This window comes from Cynocephalus volans, chromosome 14 (assembly GCF_027409185.1).
Source record: "Cynocephalus volans isolate mCynVol1 chromosome 14, mCynVol1.pri, whole genome shotgun sequence".
Taxonomy (NCBI): domain Eukaryota; kingdom Metazoa; phylum Chordata; class Mammalia; order Dermoptera; family Cynocephalidae; genus Cynocephalus; species Cynocephalus volans.
In genome coordinates, this window is record NC_084473.1 from 19,917,603 (window position 1) to 19,942,302 (window position 24,700).

General features: G+C 44.6%; 1 pseudogene; it reads left to right on the forward strand.

Annotated features, from left to right (window-relative positions):
• The first annotated feature begins 229 nt into the window (after positions 1-229).
• Positions 230-23,060, forward strand: LOC134362471 (b(0,+)-type amino acid transporter 1-like; annotated as a pseudogene).
• The last annotated feature ends 1,640 nt before the right edge of the window (positions 23,061-24,700 follow it).

The window sequence follows — 24,700 nt, forward strand, 5'->3', positions numbered from 1 at the left end:
TTGTCAAACAGCATCTGCAAACTGCCTGTATTGGGGTCTGAGTTGGACAGGTGCTGGCTAGATCAGTGAAAGCTCAGTGCCTGTGAACACCGTGTCCTGGCTCTTTGGCCACTGGCTCAGATTCCTCAGGTGCTATAATCATTAACTCCTGCAAGAAGTTCACAAGACAGATAGGTATCACAGGACCTGCCTACGCTCAGCTAGAGGCAGTGTCTGTTGAAGTCCTGAGATGGAGAGAAGTAAGGAAAGAGATGGTTGTGAGGAGGTAGCAGGGCAAGAGCAGGGCAGTAGGGCCCTGGGGCTGAGGCTGAAGGGGGAGATTGGTCTGTGGAGTGGCATGTCTCTGATTGCTGGCAGTGTGATCGGCTCTGGCATCTTCATGTCACCACAGGGGGTCTTGGTCCACATGGACAGCCCTAGGGCCAGTCTTGTGGTCTGGGCAGTCTGTGGTATCCTGGCCATGCTGGGTGCCCTGTGCTATGTTGAGCTGGGCACACTAGTTTCTGAATCCCGGGGGGAAGTATGCCTACATCTTGCAAACGTTTGGCTCCTTGCCAACCTTCCTGGTCATCGACACACTTGTGCTGGTGAGCAGACCAGCCACCATCACTGCTGTCTCTCTGATCTTTGCTGAGTATGCAATGGCTCCCTTTTACCCTGACTGCTCCTCACTGCCCCAGGCTGTGGTCAAGAGCGTGGCTGCCACCTGCATTCTGCTGCTGATGCTGGTCAATTGCTGGAGCTCGCAGCTAGCCACCATGCTGATGAACATGTGCATGGCTGCCAAAGTGTTCTCCTTGCTGGTCATTATGGGGGGTGGAGTCCTGGTGCTGGGCCAGGGCTGTGGCCACACAGAAGCCCTTCTGTTCACCTTCCACAACACGATACAGTAGGCAGGAGCATCAGCATGGCCTTCTACCAGAGTCTATGGTCTTTGACGGCTGGAATAGCCTCAACTACGTGACGGAGGAGCTCAGGAATCCAAACGTGAGACCATGATGCCACTTCTGGGAGTGAAATCCCTGAACATCAGCAGCTCCAATGACTGGAGCTCCAATTATCCAAATTTGGGGTGACTAAGACCACGAGCAATCCAGCTGGAAATATGAGTTCTGTTCCTGCACTGATGGGACTTGAATGCCAGCCCACTGTCCACCTTGATTAGTTTATGTAATTTTATAAATAATAACTTCTCAAGTAAGCAGAGACCTTTATAGTATCGCACCCCTGATCTCATTTTTCTGCTCTGCGAGGTAGGCATTACACCCGATTTTTCACATAGGAAAGTGAGGTTTAGAAAGGGGAACTAATTTTGAGGTCATATTGCTAGTAAGAGGCCATGCTTGGTAACTCGGCTTAATACCTCCTGGACTATTCATTCTCTCCAGAACAGTGTAGTAGATACTTATTTCATAATTGCCAAAGCCTGGGGGCCACTACAAGTAGCATAGTTTGGGACAGGGGAACGAGTCAGTCCTGCATGGCTTACCACCTGTGAACGTGGAGCTGACTAGTTATTGTCCTGGTGGGGGATGGGTCTGCAAGGTAGCTTGGGACTTGGAACATTTGGACCTTTGGTTACTATGGGTATTAACACTTGGCTATAAATATATCTGGGATGTTATTTGCTTCATTTTGTTGTTGCTGTTTTCTTTTTCTGCTGCAGGAGTTTTAAATTCTCTCAGAATGAAAACTGCGAGTCTTTTCCTCGATGTCTTCTGGGCTGGCTTAAGAGCCATGACAGCTCTCAGAGTCTTGGCAAAGCCTCTCTCTGGAGGGGTGTTTGGGAGAAGTTGGGAGAAGAAAAGAGCAGCTTGGAGACTGAAGTCCAAGTGCAAAGAGAGATGGGGAGGGAGCCAGGAGTCCTGGAACCTAGTTTTTATTTTTGCTTATAATTGCTTGTGCCTCAGTTCTTTGCCTATAAAAAGGGATCATAGTAGCTGCTCTGCCTACCATACAGGGCTTTGGGACATCAATGGTATCATTACTTGTGGAAGACAGCTAGGACTCTGAGTACCATAACAGCTACACCGTTGTAACTCGTTTAGTGTGAGCTCAGGTTGGCTCTGGGCTGGGGTTACAGAGCAGAGGCTCTGAGGCTAAAGCTCTCTGTCATGAATCCAGGCCCTGGGCTCAGAGCTGGTCCAGGGAAAGAGCAGTGGGCCTAAAAATGAGGAAGAAAAGCTGCCATGGTTATAGCCGGGATCAGCAAACCTTTTCTGTAAAAGATTAGAGAGTTAATATTTTAGGTCTCTGTTGCAACTACTCAGCTTTGTTTTTGTAGCATGAAAACAGCTACAGGTAAACAAATGAGCTTGGCTGTATTCAAATAAAACTTTATTTATAAATCAGGCAGTGGGCTGGATGTGGTCCATGGCTGTAGTTTGCTGATCCCTGCAGTATATAGAGCATTTTTGACAAGCGTGGGTTTCAAAGCCAAAACAAAGCCACTCCTCAGGCTGGCCAGTTGGCTCAGTTGGTGAGAGCATGGTGTTATAATACCAAGGTCAAGGGTTCGGATCCCCATACCAGCCAGCCACGCAAACAAAGCCACTTCTCAAATGTTGGGCATTTGAGATTCTGGCTCCAACTTTGCCCTCTAAAGCACATGTTAGCTTGTTAAAAGAAAAACTTAGGAAAAATTAAATTTAACAGTTTAAAACAATAGTAAACAACAGACAAAAGGAAACTATTTGTGCATTGGGAAGCCCCTAAAACCAGGACAAATTTAGAGACTCTGGGGCTGCCGCATGGTTGGATAACACTTATGGACAGGAAAAGGAAATTGATGTACAGAAAACAGAAGTGAGAAAAAGAAACAGCTGGATTGGTCACAGCTTGGCACTTGCCTTATAGGAACACAGTGTGAGCAGCTGGTCACATGTAATTGGTTGAAATATGGCTGCTGTGACTGAGTGAGGTTCTCCTATTGTTATGGAAGTATACTCCTAGTTAGGTTTTCAGTTTGTTTATGTACTAAGTTAGGTTGCAATTCACACTAAGAACTCAAATATGCAAGTACAAGGCTTTCTCAGGCCAAAATTAGTTTGATTTAACAATTTCCCCCTTTTACTCAGCTTCTCAACTTTGAGAGATTGACAAAAACTTTGGACATTAATGTCACTCCTTGTCATCAACTTAAATGAATTATTTGGTCTCAGTATAGAATTCGCAAATCATGAAGTCACCCCAGTTGAGTAATTTTTTATGGTCTTGCTGATCTAGTTGAAGTGAGACCATTCAACAGTCAATGGATGACTGCATACAAAACATTTAAGACTTGAGAGGATACAGTGCATTTTTGGTCAAAAGACAAAAGTGTTCTTCTTAACAAGAGTTCTTAAATGAATTGAACCCAATGAAACAAGTCAAAGCTCAGGCAATATAGGCATTTCAACAGTTTTTGAGCCTCTTTGGTCATAGGCCTTGTTCAGGGTATGATGGCCATTAAGGACCATAGTTTGCTGCAAAATGACCTCATTTGAAGAGGTGTCCATTTTTATCATTAGCCTGATAACACAAGTCATAATAATTGGAAGACTTATGTACTAGAAGAAATGTAAAGATTAGAAAACCTTGGAAAACCCAGGCTTGCCATCCACCATTTAGGATGCCTGCAAACCAACTGTTAGTTGCTTCTGTAGACACATCACGTGTTCCTTTCTCTTGAGAGATTTTGAAAAAACTATTTGATGGCAGTATCTAAGGAAACAGCAGTATCAGCATCTTTTTGATTAAGGTTTTTGTAGTAACAGCATCAGGGGAGAGAAAGGTACATCATTCAGCTTTGTTCAGTACCAAACATAAGCTCCCCAACTTGAGCCAAAAGGAGATCTAAACCTGTACGACATTCCATTAAGTATTTGTAGAATGCGTGTGTTCTCATCCACCTTTTGGAGAGTGGCTTCTACCAGTCTCAACCCCTGGGAGGTCTGATTGGTTACCAAATCCAAGATTTCCCCCAATTTACATATTAGCTTTAAAGTCCACATAATAGGTGCCCCACTACTGCCAAGAGGGATCCCCCAGAAATCCCACTGGAATCTTTCCTGAGTGGAAACTAGCTTATTTTTGTCTATTTCAACATTGGTGCTAATTTCAGGTATTGGCTCTTTTGGCCTCTGATCATAAGAGTTATTATGGGAACTTTCAGGGGAAGTTATTTAAAAAGCAGTCGTGAGAAGTCAGAACAGAAAAGGCAGATTCTCTGCAGACCCAATATAGGCCCTTGGGGGTTGGAAAGAGGACCACCTAGTTGTGTTTGAGCAGGGATCAGTTATATTTGCTCACTCATATAACTTCATAGCTGCTGAACATTTTCTTTTGTGAGGCCCCTTTACAGCATGCTTTAAGCATATATAACCACATTCAGTAAAAAAAGACCCTACTGGATCAATCTGGTGACACTATACAAGAAATTACTTGTACCCACATAGATAACTCCCAGGTCTTGAATATGTGATGCCTGGAAGCACAACATGCCTTTTGCAAGTATCACTTGAGTAAGTTTTCTATATTTGGTAATGATCAGGTTATTAATTGGAAAGGTTAGAATGTTGTATCTCTTGAGTTCAGGAAAGCACGTAGCGGTCATGTTTAGAATACCAAGGATAGCATTCCACTCTTCCTTTGGAGTTTCAGGGTGACTCTCATTGGGAACACAGGGAGGCACTGGCTTCACTGGAGTTGTTTCCTGATTTTTTGGCATCAGCCCACAAACTCAATGATTGCTATGGTTTTGTGCTACAGCATGAGCTTGAGCTAAAGCCTCCACTGATTGTGGTTTCATGGATTTGCCTGTAGGGAAAAGGAAAGGATTGGACAGCAGAAATTGAGAAAAAAGAAGAAAAGCATAAGGCTTTCATGATGGCAGAGAAGTCTTGATCCATGATCTTGGAAAATCTGTGCATATTGTTACAGGGAACATTTAGGTCTTGGTTGAGGCTCCCCAAAATTTGATGTCAAACTCACAGGTCCAGCTGCCTGCCCCCAGACAAAAGCAAACCATTCAAAAGTCAAATGTTGTTGAAGATGGAAGTCAGCTTTTATTAGAGATGTTAGGCTGATTCATCTCTCCAGTAAACCTGAAAGAGAATGAACTGACTAAAGCCATCTGAAAGACTCAGGTTTACTGAGGGGTTTTTAAAGAGGGGGATAAGGGAATGGAACATGGGAAGTGAAAAGCAGTTGTGAGGGGTCCATGTCTATGAGTCAGGTATAAGGTCTTGCCAAGGCCTCATCTGGATTCTACTCCCATCTTTCCTGTTATCTTAGGATCTTGGTAGTAAGTGCAAGTCTGCAGCTTCAGGCTGGCTGGAAAACAACTTTATATTCATGTAAATAATGTTATCTCGCCCCATAACCAAGGTTCAAAATGCCAAATAACCATGAGAAAAGAAGGAACTCAGAGAAATGCATGCCAAGAAAAAAACCTGTTTTTAAAACTTGCCTATAGCCCATGCAGTCTTAAGTCCCAACATGGCTTTAGTCCTGCTCACTCCAACGACGTCTTGGATGTCATCTGCTCCTGGGGAGAAATTTCTCTGGTCATCTTTACCTTAATGCCTCCAAGAGATGGCCAGTTCCGAGAGTCTTTTGTGCTGTGAGATGTGGACCCAGGTTTCGAGGCCCTGAAGCTTCACTGCAGTGTGGGTGGTGGGAAGAACTTGGTATGGTCCCTTCCAATGTGGTTCAAGGACATTCTTCCTCTGATGTTCTTTCCAGAAGACCCAATCTCCAGGTTTTAGACTGTGAAGGGTTTGATTGTCCTTAGTTGGTGGATCATAAAAGGCTTTCTTTACCTGGTAAAAATACTCTTTGGCATAATGCTTTAAAGCCTTGCACTATTTAGTCATATCAGAGTTTTTAAGAAAGTGGGAGATGCATGTGGTCTTTCAGTGACTATTTCATAAGGGGTGAACTTATGTTTTTCAGTGGTAGTGGATCTGATTGCCATTAATGCCAATGGTAGTAGCTTTGGCCATGACAATCCAATTGACTTGGTTAACTTTGCCAGTTTCAGTTTTAAGAAGGCATTTGTTCTTTCAACCTTTCCAGAAGACTGAGGGTGATAGGGACAATAGTAGTGCCATTGTGTCTGTGAAACCTTATTTAACTGCTTTATAACTTGCCTGGTAAAATGAGTTCTCCTATCTCTGGAGATTTCTCCAGGGATGCTCCATAAAGAAAACACATTTTCTAATAATTTCTTAACTACTGTCACAGCATCAGCTTTCCTATGTGGGAAAGCCTCTAGACAACCAGAAAACATGCAGACTATTACAAGAACATACTGATACCCCATTGATAATGGAATGAAGTCTATCTGTAAATGTTCAAATGGCCCATCAGGTAATGGAAATACACCACCTCAAGTTTTGGTTGTTTTTCCAGGATTATGGGTTTGAAAAACCAAACATCAGTTATAAGCCTATGCCAAAATTTCAGAAAGAAAATGTCAGGCAGGACCCATCAATAAAAAGTATTAACTCAGGATTATCCAACGGAGTATCTCGTAAATCAACGCAAGGGGCCATTATTTCTAACACTACAATCACACAGTTGCGGTCTTCACCACCAGGCAGAGGTAATAGAGTAGCAGCATTAAGTAGGTTGCAGGATTTTAGATGATTGGAAGGATACAGGAGAAGAGTTTCATGAGATGTTAGTCTCCCTGCTGAAAAGTGCTGAATTTCGTTGATAGACTTTTTTTTAAAAAAAATAGACTTTCCATAGCATGTGAGACTTGCAAATTAAGTTCATTTCCTAAAACCAGCTCAGATGAAGCTTCTATTAACTTGGCTGCTGTGGCTACTGCTTCTAAACAATTAGGATATACGTTAGCTAATGGGTCTAATTGCAGGCTATAATATGCAATAAACCTATATTTTTGAGTAAGAACACCTAATACTGTATTGTCACATTCATGAATGAACAAGGTTACAAGTTTAATGTAATTTGAAAGTCCTAAAGCCAGGAGCTGTTGTAAGACCAGTTTCATTTAGTTAAAAGCCTGTTCATTACTGTTTTCTTAAGGCAAAGTCTCCAGTACTGCATTCCTGGTGAGTTCATAAAACAAAAAAAATGGTGAGGCCATTAACAAAAAATTCAGGACCTAGGAGCCACAATACCCTGCAAGTCCAAGAAAACCTCTTAATTGTCTTTTGGTTTCAGGATGAGGAAAACTTCCAATAGTTTTTATTCTCTTAGGTGAGAAGGAAATCCTTTCAGCAATTAAGTCATGTCCCAAATAGTGGGATTTTGCTCTTGAAAACTGAAGTTTTCCATTGAAGCCTTGTGTCTTTATGTGCTAGTTGCTATAAAAGGTAAATTGGGTCCATTTCAGAGCCCTCTTCAGTGAGAGAGTATAACAACAGGGCATCTACATACTGAATAAGAGTAGAATTTCAAGTAAATTGTAGGGTTATTAAGTCCTTATGCAATGCCTGGGAAACTATGAAAATATGAAGGCTTCAGTAAACCCTTGTGGCATTATGGTCCTGGTGTATTGCTGACTTTGCCAAGTAAAAGCAAAAAAGTATTGACTCTTTTTATGAACTGGAAAGCTAAAGAAGGCTAAGCAGATGTCCATTAACATGAACCCCTTTGATTCAGCATGTACATTAGGTAACAAAGTATCAGGCCTACAAGAAAGTTTGGTGTTAAAATTTTATTAATTGCCTATAAATCTTGTATAAGTCTCCTACCTTGTCCCCTTGGTCTTCTAACTTTGGTCTTTTGAATTGATTGGAGTGTTACAATACTGATACATAGAATTAGAAGATCTTGTCTAGTTAAATCTTCTACAATCGGCGAGAGCCCTTGGATTGCCTTGGGTTTTAGTAGAAACTTGGGCAATTTAGGCAAAGATTTAGAATGATCTATCTGGACTTTTATAAGCCCCGCACTTTTAATTCTCCCTATATCAGTTGAAGAAGAGGCCCATAAACATTCAGGTATTTTAGAAAGATCATGTATATTACAGGCCTGAGTTTTGATCTTATCAATTTCTTCCAGCAGAAAGCATAAAAGCTCTGGTTCAGGGGAGTCGGGAAACTCTAAGATTATTTCTCCCTCTGAGGAGAATTTTATATGCTCTTTTACCTTTGAGAGTGTCTCACCCTAGCAAGTTTACTGGAGTAGCATCACACCATAAAAAGGTATGTTTTTCTGAAAACAACCCCAAAGTCAATTGGATGGGTTCCGATATGGGAACATCTTGTACTTGATTCAAAACCCCCACCACAGAAATGACCTTTTTACTTTGAGGGGTTTGTTGGCTTATTAAAGTGAGGTTTATGGTAGGTAAGATGCCTTTGGTATCCACCAGGATTGTGCAAGATTTCCCATTTATTTTAACTTTTATTCTTCATGTTTATTTAAGGGCATTATGGGGAACAATTTATCAGAGAATACCTTACAGCCTCCTCAATATTGATTATCATCATTAAAGTAAAAATCTCCTGGGCTCTCTCTAGTGGAGAAACAGTCCAGCCTAGAGGGAGGAGGCTTATTGGAGGTCGATATAAAAGTGGACAATCTCTTTTCCAGTGTTCTTGTTGTTTGCCAGGAAGGCAGACACCTCAGGGTAAAAAGTTCCTTTTTCTAGACCTGTTGGTTGTGATTTAAAATAGAAACAAGAAGATCCCTTTGGCATTGACCCCTGTAACTATTGTAATTGGAGATACATAAACTTGTTAGCCTTTTGGGTTTTTTCCTGCTCTAGAATCCTCTAAAAATGTTCAACCAAGGCCACCAATTCAGTCATATCTGTAACTTCCCATCTTGGTTTATGTTTTTAAACTAAACTGCTAAGTTCAGGATGAAGTCCATTTATACATAGAACAGGTAGTGCCATTTCCCTGTAAGAAATTCTCCTTGATTTATTTTTTGTGTGTGTCTGGCCACAGGGATCAAACCCCGGACCTTGGTGTTATCAGCACCATGCTCTAACCAACTGAGCTAACTGGCCAGCCTGCCTGAGGAGGTTTTGGAATGGTGTTTAATATTCTCTTCAAGTTTGTCCCATCCCACTGCTGCCAACCATTTTTGAGTTTCCCCAGGCTCTAATATTATGTAAATAAATTGGTAACGGTCAGGGAATCCTGGATTGTAAGCTTCTATAAGTATTCTGAATTCCTCAGTCAATTTTTGAGTATTTCCTCTTGGGTTAGGGAAGTCCTTTGTAATGGCTTTAAGCTCAGTTTTAGACTAGGGTGTAAAGGTGGTTATGGCAGGAAGGTCTGGCTGATCAGAGAAGCTCACTTTGTAAGGCATCTGTCTAACTCATCTTTTTTTTCGTCATTTTCAGGGTGAAAGGGTAATTTAGCAAAGAGGTTAGTGGACTCAGAGTATTTAGGTAGAGACAGATAAAGAGAAAGAACAGTCAGGGTTCTTCAGCCAGGGTACAGTCCTCTTTCTCATGTCCTTAATCTGTTTCTCAAGATTTTGATCTGCTTTTTGCAAAGAATCTTTTAAGAAGGTAATTTTTGATTCACTTAGTCCTTTAAATGCCTCAGCATATCAGTTAAAAGAATACATCCCATTGTTTTTCAGGGTTTTTGATCCCCTTTTTTCTAATATGCCTGGCAAATAAACAATTTTATACAAATTAAAACTTCACCATATGGCCATCTTAATTCTAAATTGTCTCTAGTAAGGTTAACTTATTTTTCTGAAAATACACATGTTTTGGGCCCATATGTTTTATACATAAAATTAGCCAGAGTTCCAGAAGGTGGAGTCTCAGACTTCTTGGATCAAGACAAACCCATTGTTGAAAAGATACCTAACCATGGCCCAAAGCCTCTAAGTGAATCCAATCCAGTTAGTTATCAAATCCAATCCAATCCTGGACCCAGTCCAGTCTAAATATTGCTCAAATAAACTCAGAGAACTCAAAACACAAATTAGTCGAGCTCAGGATCCAAGAGAAAACTCATCCATGACCTCCAGTTAGAAATGAGAGCACTGAGCATACTTGGCTCTGTGGGTACCTTGCTGGTCACCTGGTGTTTCTGAGGTTACTGGAGTTTTGCTTTGAATCCTCACTTCTGACACTGAATCTGTGTTAATTGAACTATGTTAAGTTTAATTCATCTAAAGTTTTTCTTTCTTTCTTAATTTTTTTTTTTTTTTTTTTTAAATTTGTGGCTGGCCAGCATGGGGATCTGAACCCTTGATCTTGGTGTTACAACACTGCACTCCAACCAACTGAGCTAACAAGGCAACCTAAAGTTTTTCTTTAGATGAATTAAATTTAACATAGTTTAATTGAGAAAAAAAATTATCTGTGAATCTGGCAGCCTCAGAACCAGAACAGATTCAGAGACACTCCAGGGCTGCTGTATGCTCAGATAACATTTATGGACAGGAAAAGGAAAGTGACACACAGAAAATGGAAGTGAGGTACAGAAACAGCTGGGTTGGTTAAAGCTCAGCATTTGTCTTATTTGAACATGGTTTGAACAGTTGGTTATCTGTGATTGGTTGAAGTATGGCTGCTGTGACTGGATAAGACACAGCTATTATCACAGAAGTTAGGTTTTCAGTTTGTTTATGTACTAAGTTAAGTTCTGGTTCATACATAAGAACTCAAGTATGCAACTACAGATTTAGTTTGGCCAAATTTAGTTTGATTTAACAAGATATATCTTTGTTTATTTTATTTTATTTTTTTCAAGAAACTGGCAAACCTGTGCCAAACTAGGGCCAGCCTAATGTCCAGACTCCCTGAGATTCAAGTGAAGAATTAAGTTGCCTGAGAGCAAAGTAAAAAATCTGTGCTGTTTTTGTGGTGTCTTGGCCAGAAACCTGTCTGTGGCTCTACTCAGGGATCCACAATGGTTACAGCTCCTTTGCTGGTGGGTGGGCTGCCCAAGATGAGGTCAAGTTCAGAAGCATCCCAGGCCCCTTCCCTCTGACCGTGTGTGGGACTGGGTCATGTATTATGTGTGCTCACCTTGCAGAGGACATTCCACAATGGGGTCTGCAGGAGGCAGAGCCCAGTACTCTGCTCTACTGGCCCACCTTTGCTACAGGTGGCCTCACCGGAGCCCAGGCACAGCCATATTTCCGGCATTGGGGTGATGAGGAATTAGCTTATGCTATGGTTGGGGCAATTTCCTTTGCTCTCAGATTCCCAGATTTGAGAGCTTGAGGAAACCTGGGAGGACCCACCTTATACAAGACTCCATTGCTGTCCTATTTGCTTCACTTTCACCAGATTGAAACATGGCCTGCCATGTGGGGTGACCGGAAAGGCAGAGCAGTCAAACAAGTCTTTCTGGGAGAGAAGACTGAGAGCCTTAAAGGGCTGATACGGGGCTTGCCAGTTAGCTCGGTTGGGTAGAGCATAGTGCTGCTAACACCAAGGTCTGGGGTTTGATCCCCCTACCAGCCAACTGCAAAAAAAAAGGGGGGGGGGGACTGATGCAGTTTGTAGAAGCAGCATCTTTGGAATCCAGAAAGGAAAAGGCGTGTTTGTGTGACAAGGAAACCTGAGGGTGTGAGGACAGCCTCATCCCTGAGGCTGATCACAGGCACCTGAATTGGGTCCTGAGATGAAGACTCCATCCTCAAAGCACCATGCCCTCCCACCCATACTCACTTCCAAAGTTTTCTGTGGGTGGATCTCAGCCCTGGCAGAAAGGCCTGGAAATTGCTTTTTATATAATGCTGAAGAGGAGGCGATATACTTAATCAGAGGCAGATGCTTAAATGAAGGGAGGGTCCAATCTAGTGGTGGGGGAGGAGGCCAGGGTATGGCCCCCACAGGGACTGCTCTATGCCAAGCTCTGCAAGATATCATCCTGTATCTTGGTAAGGAATTGCCTCTTCTCTGTTTTGTTATGTTACATTTTAAATTTCAGTATCGGCAATGCTGTGTTCTGGTGCATGGTTTGGCACTGTACCTAGACATCAGCTGAGAGAGGGGCTCCAGGCTCACCAGGGCTTACCTGGTCTTCCCAAGGTGAGCCAGAAGACATAGATAAAGCCCTCCAGGAGACCAGGTGGTACCCCAGACATGACCAGGTGGTGCCCCAGACTCCTGCTTTGGGTCTAAATTTGTCTATCCAGGACTGGCGTGAGACTGGAGGATCTCGGGTAAAGTTCTGTGGGTGCAGAGGGAGGCCTCTTCCCTCCATTTGCTCCTGGCTTCAGAATGACACCCAGGGATGGGGGTGCAGAGTGAAAGGGAGCTGTCTACACTCTGGTTTAACGCAGTTTTCATTCATTCCTCAGTATGTATTGAATGCCTGCTCAATTCATCTGTTGGGTGACCGTGGGTGCTGCTGAGGCTACAACAGTGCAAACCAGCCCACGTGCCTGCAGCCCCTGTGTCCAGATCCTTCCTCACCCTTCTTCCCAGCTGACACTCACTCTTGCAGAGAAGCAGAGCAGGGAGGATTCCTATTTTACAGATTCCAGATGATTCCCAATTTCCAGTTAAGGAAACTGACGGTCAAAGTGGAACTCCTGGGTGTAGTGGCCCTGAGTCTGGGGACCCAGAAACTAGGCCGGGTTGGGGTGGTAGGTCCTGGAGTATTCCAGCTGGATTGACCAGTGAATAGCAGACTAACAAGATCTTTGATTTTCCTGTCTTCTCTGTGCCTTGGCTCTTACGGTTGCAAACCCTGCTAGGAATTCCTCTCCTTCTCACCCACCTGAATCTCTTCCATTCTGGGAGAGCCCAGCTTAAGGACCTCCTCATTCTGGAAGCTTTGATGATCATTCGTCTCTCCTCTCACCCCTGTCAACCCCTCTGTACCTCCTCTGACTCTGGCCTCCCAACCCATCTGCCTGAATGTGCGTCCAAGCCGTGGGGACCGGGAGCTCACAGAGGAGGGGCACGTGGCCTGACTCATCCCCCAGGACCTGGCACAGTGCTGTTGATCTTGTTCTAGGGGCCTGGAAAGACCTCACTGGCTAACTTGTGTCCTCTTCTCCCAGCCTCTGCAGCAGAACCTGGTGTGGGCGCTGATGATCTCCATCCCCCAGTCACTGCCCTGTACATTCTGGTCAACATCAGTTACCTGCTGGTGCTGTCACTTGGTGAGATCCTTACCTCTGAGGCTATGGCTGTGACCTGGGGGTGGGTGGGTCACATGGTGTGGCTCTTGGACACCAGGCAGATGTTCCAGGATGGAGAGAGAGAGCACTTCCTATGTATTTAAACTTGCCTTTGCAGGTCTTGCTTGCTCCATTTCCAAGTGGGGCCTTATGGCGGTCTTCTAGGTTGCTGCTGGAGCTCCTTCCCTTGATTCTTCTGTTGTCCTAGCAACCACGTTCTGAGGTCCTGGGCCTGGCTGGTTCCCTTGGCTGTCGCACTCTCAACATTCGGTTCTGCCAGTGGGAAGTTCCTCAGAGGAAGCCGTGTGGGCTATGTGGCTGTCAGAGAGGGCCACTTGGTGAGAGATGGGGCCTGGACTGGGCAAGGGGGTGGGGCTGCAGGAAGGTTCTGGAAAGCTGCCAGCTAAGTTCATCTTGCCCGAAGCTTAGCGTTTAGCTCAAGCCAGGACTTCCTCTAGACAACATCATCCTCTTTTATTCTGAGAATGGGACTCAAGCATCCCATACCTCTCAGCTTTAATTCCAATCCTTTTACTTCCAGAGTTTTGGGAGAGTACGGTCCTCGGTCACACTGTGTGAAGAGTGTGGAAGGTAAGGATATTTGTACACTCCAGTGGTGTGGGGGCCACAGGGAGGAGACGGGAGCAGTGCTGCCATGGATTGTGTACCCTCTGGGCCTTCTCGCCTGGGAACTCTCTGTCCCTGTGTTGGCTTTTGCTGTGATAATGCTGAATAACACACAGTCCCCATATCTCACTGGCCTCAACAACAAACATTTTGTCATTGCTCACTGGGTCCACTGTGGCTCTGCTTTGGGCTGTGGCTCTGTTCGATCTTCATGTACCAGACTGAGTCCGTTCTTATGTCAGGGACCCTGGCTGATGTGGTAGTGGCTTCTGGGGCATGTTTTTGCCTGTAGCAGGTGGCAGGAGTTCAAGAGATCAAGCCAAACCACGCAAGCTTATTTAGATCCTCTGCTCTGTCACTCCTGCTCACATTTTACTGGCCAGAGCAAGTGACATTGCTGGGCCCTACATCAATGGATGGGGTGAGGAGGGAGAGACTGAATATCTGATGAACAATGACACAGTCTACTGCAACAACCCGATATCCATGGTCCATCAATACTTACCCTGTCCTCTCTGCCCTGGGTCTAGTCACCTTGGGTGAACCACAGAGACCTACACCCGGAAGACTGGTGACTGTTAGGTTGGGCACACTGGGGTCCAGAGTGAGTTTGGCAGGGGCAGAGATGCCAGCTGTGCTGCCCTGGGGCCTGCCTGACCCCTGCTGTACTTCCCAGCCCCAACTTTTGTCCATGGTTCACATGTGCCGCCTCACACCAGCTCCAGCCCTGGTGTTCACCACGGCCGTGGCTTTGGTCCTGGTCACCCAGGAAACTTCAGCACCATTGTGAATTCCTCGAGGCAAGGGAGACTGTCCTCCCAGGCTGGGCATCTGGATATCCCTATGTGTACACACACATGTGTGTGCAAACATATATAAACATGTGCATGACACTTCCGGAGCCCCGTGTATCTACACGCATACACATGTACACACATATATTAACATGTGCACGACACTTTTGGAGCCCCACATGTACATATTCACATACGTATACACATATATAAACATGCACACTTACACTTCTGAAGCTCCCATGTGTACACACACATGCACATATATGCAGACATGCAAGTGTACTCTTCTGGAGCCCCATGTGTTCACCTTCATACACGTGCACGTATATACAAACACATGCATGCACACTTGTGGGAGCTCAGACACATGCACACACATTTCAGTTGTCTTCCAGTCACATTTCCAATATTAAATGTGGCTCTCTCCTCTCTTGCCCTGTTTCCAAAAATTCAATAAGTCGGATGTTTCACCAAGAGACAGACACCTTAAAGTCTCGTGTTGTCTTTGTCATTTTTTCTTTGTTCTTGTGCCTTGATTCTGTTCCTAAGGTAATGTTAAAGGCTGTTCAGGAATTACTCACACTGCCTGTAGCCCTTGACAGTGGTGTGTGATTTGTCCTTTGTAGTCTGGGTCTGCGTTCTGGGCTCTGACCCAACATAATCTCTATTGATCTCAGGGCAGACCCACAACCACACCTGTGCAGGTACAACCAGTGCCTCCATCAAAATGGGGAGATGTTCTGACCCCCTTTATTCCTTTCCCTGGGGCAGAAATGATGAGCACTTTGCTATCCAGTAGTAATTTTATAACCTCATTTGAAGTGGGGTCAATGGGCAGATCCCTACAGCAGCAGGCAAGCACGGTTTCTGGGTGCAGAGGGGGAGCTCTGAGAATGAGTTTCTTTTTTCTTTTCTTTTTTTTTGCAGCTGGTATGGGGATCTGAACCTGTGACCTTGAGGTTATAAGGCTGTGCTCTAACCAACTGAGCTAACTAGCCAGCCCTTCAGGGTGAGTTTTCAAGCATCACGTGTTCCCTTCCTCTGCTGTCGTAAGCCTAGTTAATCTGGGATGGGACATAAAGTGCTCAATGCAATTTTTTTTTTAAATTAATTTTTTAAATTTTTCAATTTTTATTTTTTATTTATTTTTTTAAATTTTATTTTATTTTGTCAATATACAGTGTGGTTGATTATTGTGGCCCATTACTGAAATCTCCCTCCCTCTTTCCTCTCCCCCTCCCTCCCAGTGACCTCATATCTGTTCGCTTGTCGTATCAACTTCAAGGAATTGTGATTTAGTCTTGGCCTGAAGACCCCCTACATTCACTATGTATTTGATTGTATTCTCACCATACAATGATTTTTTTCTTTCTCATGGGAAAGAGTTAAAAGAAAAAACTATGTCTGTTACTTATTGTTCTTAAGAACTTTTTACTTTTTCCCATGAGAAAGAATAAAATCATTGCATGGTGAGAATACAATCAAATACATAGTGAACATAAGGAGTCTTCAGGCTGAGACTGGGGAATGTGACAAAGAACGTCCTGGCACAGAGTGAGAATTCTAGGATGGTCCATCCCAACCAGGACCCAACATCATTCAGTCTTGACCTCCTAAAGAGATGGCCTGGTCTGGACCCTGCCTCCAGGGTTAGATGGAGTTTTTATCAAACCTACATCAGCCACTCAACTACAAACACTGAGGAGGGTAGAGGCAAGGGTCTGTCTGGGTGCTCAGCGGTCCCCTCCATCATGTCACCAACTCTAAGGGAAATGATAGGTGGTCATGTGTTGGGGGACTCTGCTATGAGTGTGCTGGCCCCTGAAGAGATCACAGGCTCCCCTGAGATTCCACCAGGCTCTCCCTTTTAAGTAACACGCTCTTCCTTCCCTTTGCAAATTTCCTCCTTATCCAGCCAAAGCGGGTCAGAGAAGGCCTGAGCTGGAGGATGTAGGTGACTTGGTTTGTGTGTGTGTCACTTTGTATCTGAAGACAAAGGTGGCAGGAATGGCTTATGTTGAACCTGCAGTTCATCCTTCTCTCCAGTCCCCAGCCTTGACTTCCTTTCTCCTTAGTCTGCATGGGTAAGGGGAGCTATGGTGGCTGAATGGCCCATGGTGAGCTGATACCTCTGCCCGAGGTGAGCCCACCGATGGCAGAGCCTGGTAATGGCAGCTCACGTGTTCCTTTCAGCTTCCTAGGCTGGCTCACCTACAGAAACACCACTAGCTATCTCCTGGACTTGTAGATAAAGAAGAATCATCTTCCCTAACATTATAAAGTAGACTTTAGGAAAGACGTGGGCTTTTTCAACCCTGGGTTCCTGCATGAGGCAGGTCTTTGGGCCACAGCCTCACTAAGAGCCTGGAGGAAGAAGGTAAGGAGTTGCCACTATCACTATATTTGGTAGAGAATTCTTACTTCCTGGGGGTGAGGGACAACTGAGTCACGAGGCATTAACTTGGCTTACTGGGGACTCATTTGTCCTCTGGAGGATCCTGAGGGAGAGCAACAGTGGACGAATGCAGAGGGGATGCATGTTGATACTTGGACTCACATAGGCTAGTGCTGGGTCCCAGGCTCTTCTCCCTGGAGAACCCCTGTAGCCCAGCAGGTGGCTCCCCTGGCTCAGGTGAGGTTCTATGGCAAGGACTGGAAGAGAGGAGCGAGTGGCTGGTGGAAGCAAAAGGAAGGCAGGCAGGAGGGACAGAGCCCAGGGACTCTACACCACCTCCCATGCCCCCTATTCATCATCCAGGGGCCCGATGTCCACTCTGTGCCCACTGCAGGTTCCCACCTTCGTCCCTGCCATCAAGCTCCTGGCATCTCTCTACCTGGTGCTGGCGCTCATCATCAACCATCCCCAGATGGAGTTCCTGTACCTCTTCCTGTTCCTCCTCAGTGGCTTCCCGGTGTGTTTCCTGTTTATCTATTCCCAATGCCAGACCAAGTTTTTGCAGATGGTCACCCTCCATCTCCAGCTGCTCCTGGAAGTTGCTCCAAGCACTAAAAATATTGACCAAAGGATTGGACAGGTTCTGCACTGCTCTCTTTACTGCAAACACCTCCAGCCCTGCCCAAGTGGCCTTGCTAGGTTCTTTGTAGGTTGACTATGCACCGTTCTAATAAGCTCCTTAAGTGCTATAAGTGCTATAACACAGCTGTTATGGAGTTTTGGGTTATCCACCCAGGACAGCACCCTCCTTCTCTGAGCACTGCTCCCTCAACACAGCCACGCTGGTGTGATATGAGGGCCTCCCTGGGTCATAGCTATTTGATAGCTATTTGTCACCAAGGTGGGCACCATGGAATAAGTTTTTTTCTTTAGAATTTTGGAGTGAGAATTCTATGGTCCCATTTAGCTTCTGTTGGCTGCTTGAGTTGAAGAATTATAAATCTGGGGATCTTTGTGGGACCATATTCTATCATGTGGGCAGAGGAGTAGAGAAAGGCACTGTAGCGAGAAGAATGAAGATACGTGTTGAGAAAATATGTGGCCCCAAAGATTTGGGGCAGGGGGGGAATCTGAGAGGTTAGCAGCCTTGATCCCTGACTGTTTTCCAGTTCTGGCTCTGTCCTTCTGTGCTCTAAGTGCCATCTGACAGCCCTGCTTTTGATTGTCTAAGACAACCTGATACCTTCTAATAAATTTCCCACTTTGACTCAAATGAGTTTGAATGAGCTCTTGTTTCTTGCAACTAGAAAAGATCTGGCTGTGACAAGCCTTCTTGTTCATGATACTTTAGTTACTGTTGGAAGCTGCCAACTTGCTTGAACAGGGAAAGAAGTAAGAGACATATCCCTGGAAAGGAGGGTTTATTGGCTTTGGGTAAAAAGGAGGACAGTTAAATTACTAGAACAGACCACAGAAGGCTACTGTGGTTACAGGACTAAACAGAGATGAGGGGGCAGAGATATGTGGCTGTCCAAGGGAGAGGAAGGAATGCCATACGGTGTCTAGAAAGAGGCTGGGAGAGCAGCTCCTCAGTGCATCTGGGAAGGCAACTGAAAAAGAGGGGAGCAGAGAACCCTGTTCGGCACCTCTGCTTCAGAAAACTGCACCCAGACAACCTGCACGTGGCTTTGCTTACAACAGATGCAGGACACTTTCCAGGAGATTCTCTCTTCGTAGGTTTTTGCTGACATCAAACAATTCTCTATTTCTCTGACATCAACTGGATGTCCAACAATTCAATTTAATTCTGACACTAACGATCCAGAGTCAACCTGGCCTCCATAGGTTTAAGGACCCACAAGACTGCCCTCACTTCAGACACCAGTAGCAAATACTGGGTCCCCAGGTCACTACACTTCTGTCTGGCTTGGCTACAAAGTTGGGGGTTCCCACACTCTCCTCCTTCAGGTTTGAAAATTTGCTAGAATGATTCACAGGACTCAGGAAACCACTTTACTTACTATTACTGTATGGTTTATGATAAAAGACACAACTCAGGAACAGCTGCATGGAAGAGATGCCCAGGGCAAGGTGTAAGGGCAGAGAATGGAAGTGCCAGGCTACCCTTCCAGCACCTTGATGTGTTCGCCAACCAGGAAACTCTCCAAATCCCGTCATTTAGGGGGTTTTAGGCATGAAGGATTAAATCATTGGTCATTGGTGATTTAACTTAATCTTTAGCCCCTTTCGTCTTCCCAGAGGTGGGGGTGGGGAGGTAAAACTTCCAAATCTCTAATCATACCTTGGTCTTTCTGGCAAAGAGTCCCATTCTGAAGCTATCTAGGGCCCTCAGCCACCTGTCATGTCATTGGCATACAAAAGACACTCTTATCACTTCAAGAGTCCAAGGGTTTTAGGACATGTGTGCCAGCAACTGGGACAAAAACCAAATATATATTTTTTGTTATATCACACTTCTGGGTTCCTGAGGACACTGCTGCGAGTGAAATTCTAGGAAAAAGCTTACATTCCTGTGTTGGGAAGAATGTGGCAAGCACAGCCTGCCTTAGAGAAAAGTAAATTATAAGACAGGTTGGCCCTGTCCAGCTCCTTGTCAAAGGAGGCCATGAATTAGGCTGAAAGTCCACCAGGAAAGGCTCTGGACTCCCCAGCAGGGATTAGTTCTTGCCTCATTTTTGCTCCCAGCAGATCATGTCTGTGTCTTCTGTGAGCCTTGCTGGGCCCTGTGCCCTGGTGTTTGGTTGTGTGCTGTATTCCCCTCAGGGCTGTAGATTTGGTGAAGGTGAGGTTAGTTCTTAGACATGTCTGTACATCCCTAAGTTTCTGTCATGGTCCTGAGCTCCTTCCTGACCAATAATGCCTGGTGAAAGAAAATAGTGAAATATTTGTTGAACAATGAGGGAATGAACCACATTTATATTTTTTAAGATTTGCACCCATGCCCATCTTGCCCCAGGTCTAAGACCCTGCGCTGAGAAGGTTCTCTAAGGAGGAGGGACATCTTCCAGGTCTGGAGCAGTCCCTCTCTACCTGGCTGTGGGCGCATGTCTGCAGGTAGAAAGCAGAGTGGGTGGCTGAACCAGGTACAGGTTTGGCTCTGGGTCATGCACCCCAGTTAGACTGTCACTTTGTAACTCAGTCCTCCCATCCTTTCTCAAACCAACTGCCTTTTGGCTCCTGGTCCTTTGTGATGGTGGAAGCAAGTTCCCAAGGCAGAGCTCTGTGAGGGCAGCTTCCTGCCCCTTGCAGTTACCCAGCACACCTTCCCTGAGCTTCCATCTTGCCCCAGGCCCCTTCATGGCCCCAAGATGGTAGTGGGGAGTGATACCAGATGGGAATCTGAGACTTCTCAGAAAACTAGCACATTGGACTTTCTTGCTCCAAGTCAAGGTCATGGTCTCCATAGTTATTTCTCTTCCACAAGGTCAGAGATGACATAGTATCATGGTCCTGGTCTTTGGACTAGAAAAAAATGTTCTGAGTCTTGGGAACAAGGGCCAAGAGTCCTTATTGTTCCCTCTAGAGAAGTGATAAGTACCAGGAAATACCTGGGGCTGGTGTTGGCTGGGCTCCTGGGCAGCAGAGCAGTGTTCTTTCACCCTGGGTCAGGCCCATTGGCATCTGGGTGTTCTGTTCTGGGCACAGCCTGGTTATTCACTTGATTCTTTGGGTTTCCTTTTGGCCGGTCTTCTACCAAGTAGTCAGAGAGGAGGATTAATTAACATAGACTAATCTAAACAGATAACATCACAGTTAAAATTTCAAACATTACAAGAGGGTATAAAGTGAAAATTAAAATTTCTTTCTCTATACTCTCCACCTCAGAAGCAATCAGATTCCTTGCTTCTGTTAAATAAAAGTTACAGGAGACCTTTGTTTTAGACTAAGCTCCTGCACTAGACCCCAACAGATCAGACTAAAAATAGAAATGGAGTCACCCTTGCAGAAGTTCTAAATCACCACATCCAAACTAAGTTGTTGTCTGACATTCTGAGAAATCAAAAGAGATAACAGCCAGTTTTCCAAACAGGCCAGTTTAAATCTTCTATAGGCATGACAATGAAGTTCCTCTGCTTTAATCCTTATGTGAAAGAAGTTACCTGGAGAAACTTGATGTTAACCAATCAGACATTTTTCCATTGTTCTGTCACCTGTTCACACCTTTCAAGGAAAGTAATGTTGAAATGACCAATCTGCTTTTTGTTCTTTGTTTCTGTTTTTTAGCCCTTTTCCTGTCTATAAAGCCAAACCCTTTTGCTCAGCATATTGAAACATTTACTCTGTTTTATGGACTAAAGTGTTGCCCAATTCTAGAATCACAATAATGCCAATTGAGATCTTTAAACTAAATTTGTGTAATTTTGTCCTTTGACACTTCTTTCCAGAAGTTTCTATGCACATACAGTAAACCATGGGGGAAAGTCCACTGCTGTTCTGCTCATAGAGAAATAGCGATTTGTTCAGTTCCACCTGCTGGGGGGGAGGTAATATCCTCCATGCCTCCATCCACAGACCAGTTGTCCAAGTCTCCTGCAGTGGCGGTCATTATGCTATTTGCCATATATTTGTAGGTCTCCTTCTGAGCACATGGTAGGATTGCATTTCCCTGCTCCCATGGAGTTAGATGTGACCATATGACTTGTTTCGGTTAATAAATTGTGAGTTGAAATGGTGCACAATTGCCAACGTTGTCCATTTTCTTCTGCTCTGGTGACTAGCAATGTTCTGGTGGCTGCTCTGTTAGCCTGGGTGCTGGTGTAAGAAGGACATGGAGAAGAGCCAGCCCTATATGGCAAACCCTATATGGGCATGTAATGTGTGCAAAACAAACTTTTGTGATATTGTGATGTGGTAAGAAATACATATTTGGTCTTTGTCCCTGGTTTCTGGCATGGAGATCTGAAAACTCTTGTAACTTCTTGAGTGATAGGGGTGGCAGGAACATCTTTTGTTATTCATAAGAGGCCCCTTTCAACCACACCTGAGTTTATGCTAATAAGGTGACTGCTGGGGGATGAGGCAGCCCAGAGAGCCACCTGTGCAATTAGAGGGGGAGAACTTTCAGCCAATCCTCCACCGCCCACCTCTGGGGAAGGGAGAAGGGCTGGGGATTGAGTTACCACCAACGGCCAGTGATTTAATCAATCTTGTCTACAAAATGAAGACTCCACAAAAACCCCAAGTGAAGGGGTTTGGGGAGCTTCTGGGCTGGTGAACACATGGAGGTGCTGGAAGGGAGGGTGCTTGGAGAGGGCACGGAAACTTCCCCACGTTGCCCTGTGTACGTCTTCATCTGACTGTTCATTTGTATCCTTTATAATGAACTGGCAAACATAAGTGAAGGGTTTTTCCAAGTTCTGTGAGCCATTATAGCAAATTATCAAACATGAGGAGGGGACTGTGGGAACCCCTGATTTGTAGCCAAGCTGTACAGAAGTGTGCACAGCCTGGAGACCCTCTACTCGCAATTGGCACCCGAAGTGGGAGCAGTCTTATGTGACTCAGCCCTTAACCTGTGGGGTCTGTGCTGACTCTGGATAGATGGTATCAGAATTGAACTGAATTGCAGGACACTTAGTTGGTGTGGGGAGAGTTAGAGAATTGCTTGGTGTGGAAAAGCCACCTACATTTGAGGTCAGTGTTGTGAGGATAGAAACACAGGTTTTTTACTTTGTTGTCTTAAGCCCTGAGATTTAGGAGCTTGTTATTCCAGCATAATGTAGCCCATCCTGGCGGCTCATTTCTCCTGTGTTCAGGAGTCTCGCAAGGGCTGAGAGGGCAGGTGGGTGACAAAGCCCCACGCGATGTGTGCTCCCCTCTCCCCGGCCTCCTCGGTGTCTTCTCTTCTGCACACCTCGCTGACTCCTCATCTATCTTCTCTGTCCTTGTCCTTTGGGCACCACTCTGCCTTCATCCTTCCTTTCCACAGGCACAGTCTTATTTCACCTATGGGAGAGGAAAAACTGGTTCTGCAAATACGTATAAAAGACATTTTGTCTAGTGAGGGCTTTTGGATCTTTGTTCCTGCTTAGGCGTGGGCTGAAGAAGAAAAGACTGCCCAGCCCAGCCCCTGGGGCACGAGTGAGAGAGAAGGAAGGGGGCGATCACAGAAAAAACAAGCAGATGATTACTCTGAGATAAAGCCCTGACCCCGCATAAAAACACATGCGTAGGACGTCCCTTTAAAATGGAAATGGACAGTATTCTAGATTTTTCTGAAAATTCTTTAATTATTTATCCAGAAGGGCCTTTTATATGATACGTTTTATGTCAGCACATACCTCCGTCTTAATGGCTGCTCTGTGTTATTGGCCTATTCTTCATGATATTTGGGTGTTTCCACTTTATTATAAGCAAAGCTGGAGGGACCGTCGACCATGTTGGTATATGGGAAAGTGCTGATCCAACCACAGGCGTCTTCTTCCTTCCTGAACCATCTCTGCTTACCTTGCTTTAAGTTATGGTCTTCAGACTTACAACACCAAGGTCATGGGTTTGGATCCCCATACTGGCCAGTCCCCCCCCCCACCAAGTTATGGTCTTCCTTCTGAATTAGAGTTTGCCATGATTTTTTTCCTATAAATTAAATATATGTTTTAGACATAGTAAGATGCATCTGAAACATAAAGTTATTGTGACATAAACTGTGGACTTTGTTAACTGCTTATTTGCCTGTAGAACGTAGACGTTCTTAAATTATTGATTCTTTTCCCATTAATATAAACTCCGAATTGAAACATTCTGTAAAATGAAGATATCTTTGAACTTAAAAAAAAAAAACATATCTTTTTCACTGACCCTAGAATCTATCACATAAGCAGGACTCTTGGGAGTCAGTGTAAAGCATTTGGGAACTATTAAAATAACTTGAACAAACAAATAGCATTTTTCAAGCTATCTCTGAATATACTCTTAGGAAACATCTTTTTTGGGAAAGAAGTTTAGGCTTGTGTATTTATGCTTTTCATTTTAGAATAAGAAAATGATATGCAAATTTTAAAGGTGGAAAATTATGTGATAGAATATATATATAAAAGGTAAAAAATGCATTGCTTTGGTCTAAAATCCTCTTTAAGACCTTCAGAAAAAAGGCCAGATACAAAGTGTAGGGGACGTAGAAAATTGTAGAAAAATATAACCTTAATGTACGCAGTCTTGTAACAAATGCTTAAGCAAAGCAGCTTCTAAGAGGCCATACAAAGTTCAGGCCCGAACACACTAAACATTCCAAGGAAGGGAATGGCCCCCACTCGGTTCCAGGAACTGACTAGTTCCTTATCTAAAGGCCACCTGGCCAGACCCCGGGGAGGATAAACGATTGAGAAATGCGCTGTTCCTTATCGGGGTACCAGCCTGCTAAAGCCCACCTGTAAATCTAAAGGCACCACAAATCTATCAGGGTACCAGCCTGCTAAAGTCTACCCCTAAATCTAAAGGTGCCACAGATAACCAACAACTCATCCTGTCACAAAGATCTATTCAGAAAAACTGTATAAAAGCTGCTTGTATTGTAACTTCAGGGCGCTTCTGTCCTGAAAACGGAGAGACCCCAGCATGCTGGAATAAAAACCTCTTGCTTGATTGCAGTGGTCTCAGTCTCGTGGTCTTTGTGAGGTGAGCCATCCTGGTGTGTGTGGGATTTGTGCATGGTGCACAGGTCTTACAAAAGCTGTCTTTAAAGCATACCACAAAAGCAAAACAAAAAGATACGAATTTCTGAATGTAAGGGATAAGTCGTCTTTAGAGCTGGTTTCGCATTAGGGGCGATCATACCAATAGATCACCAACG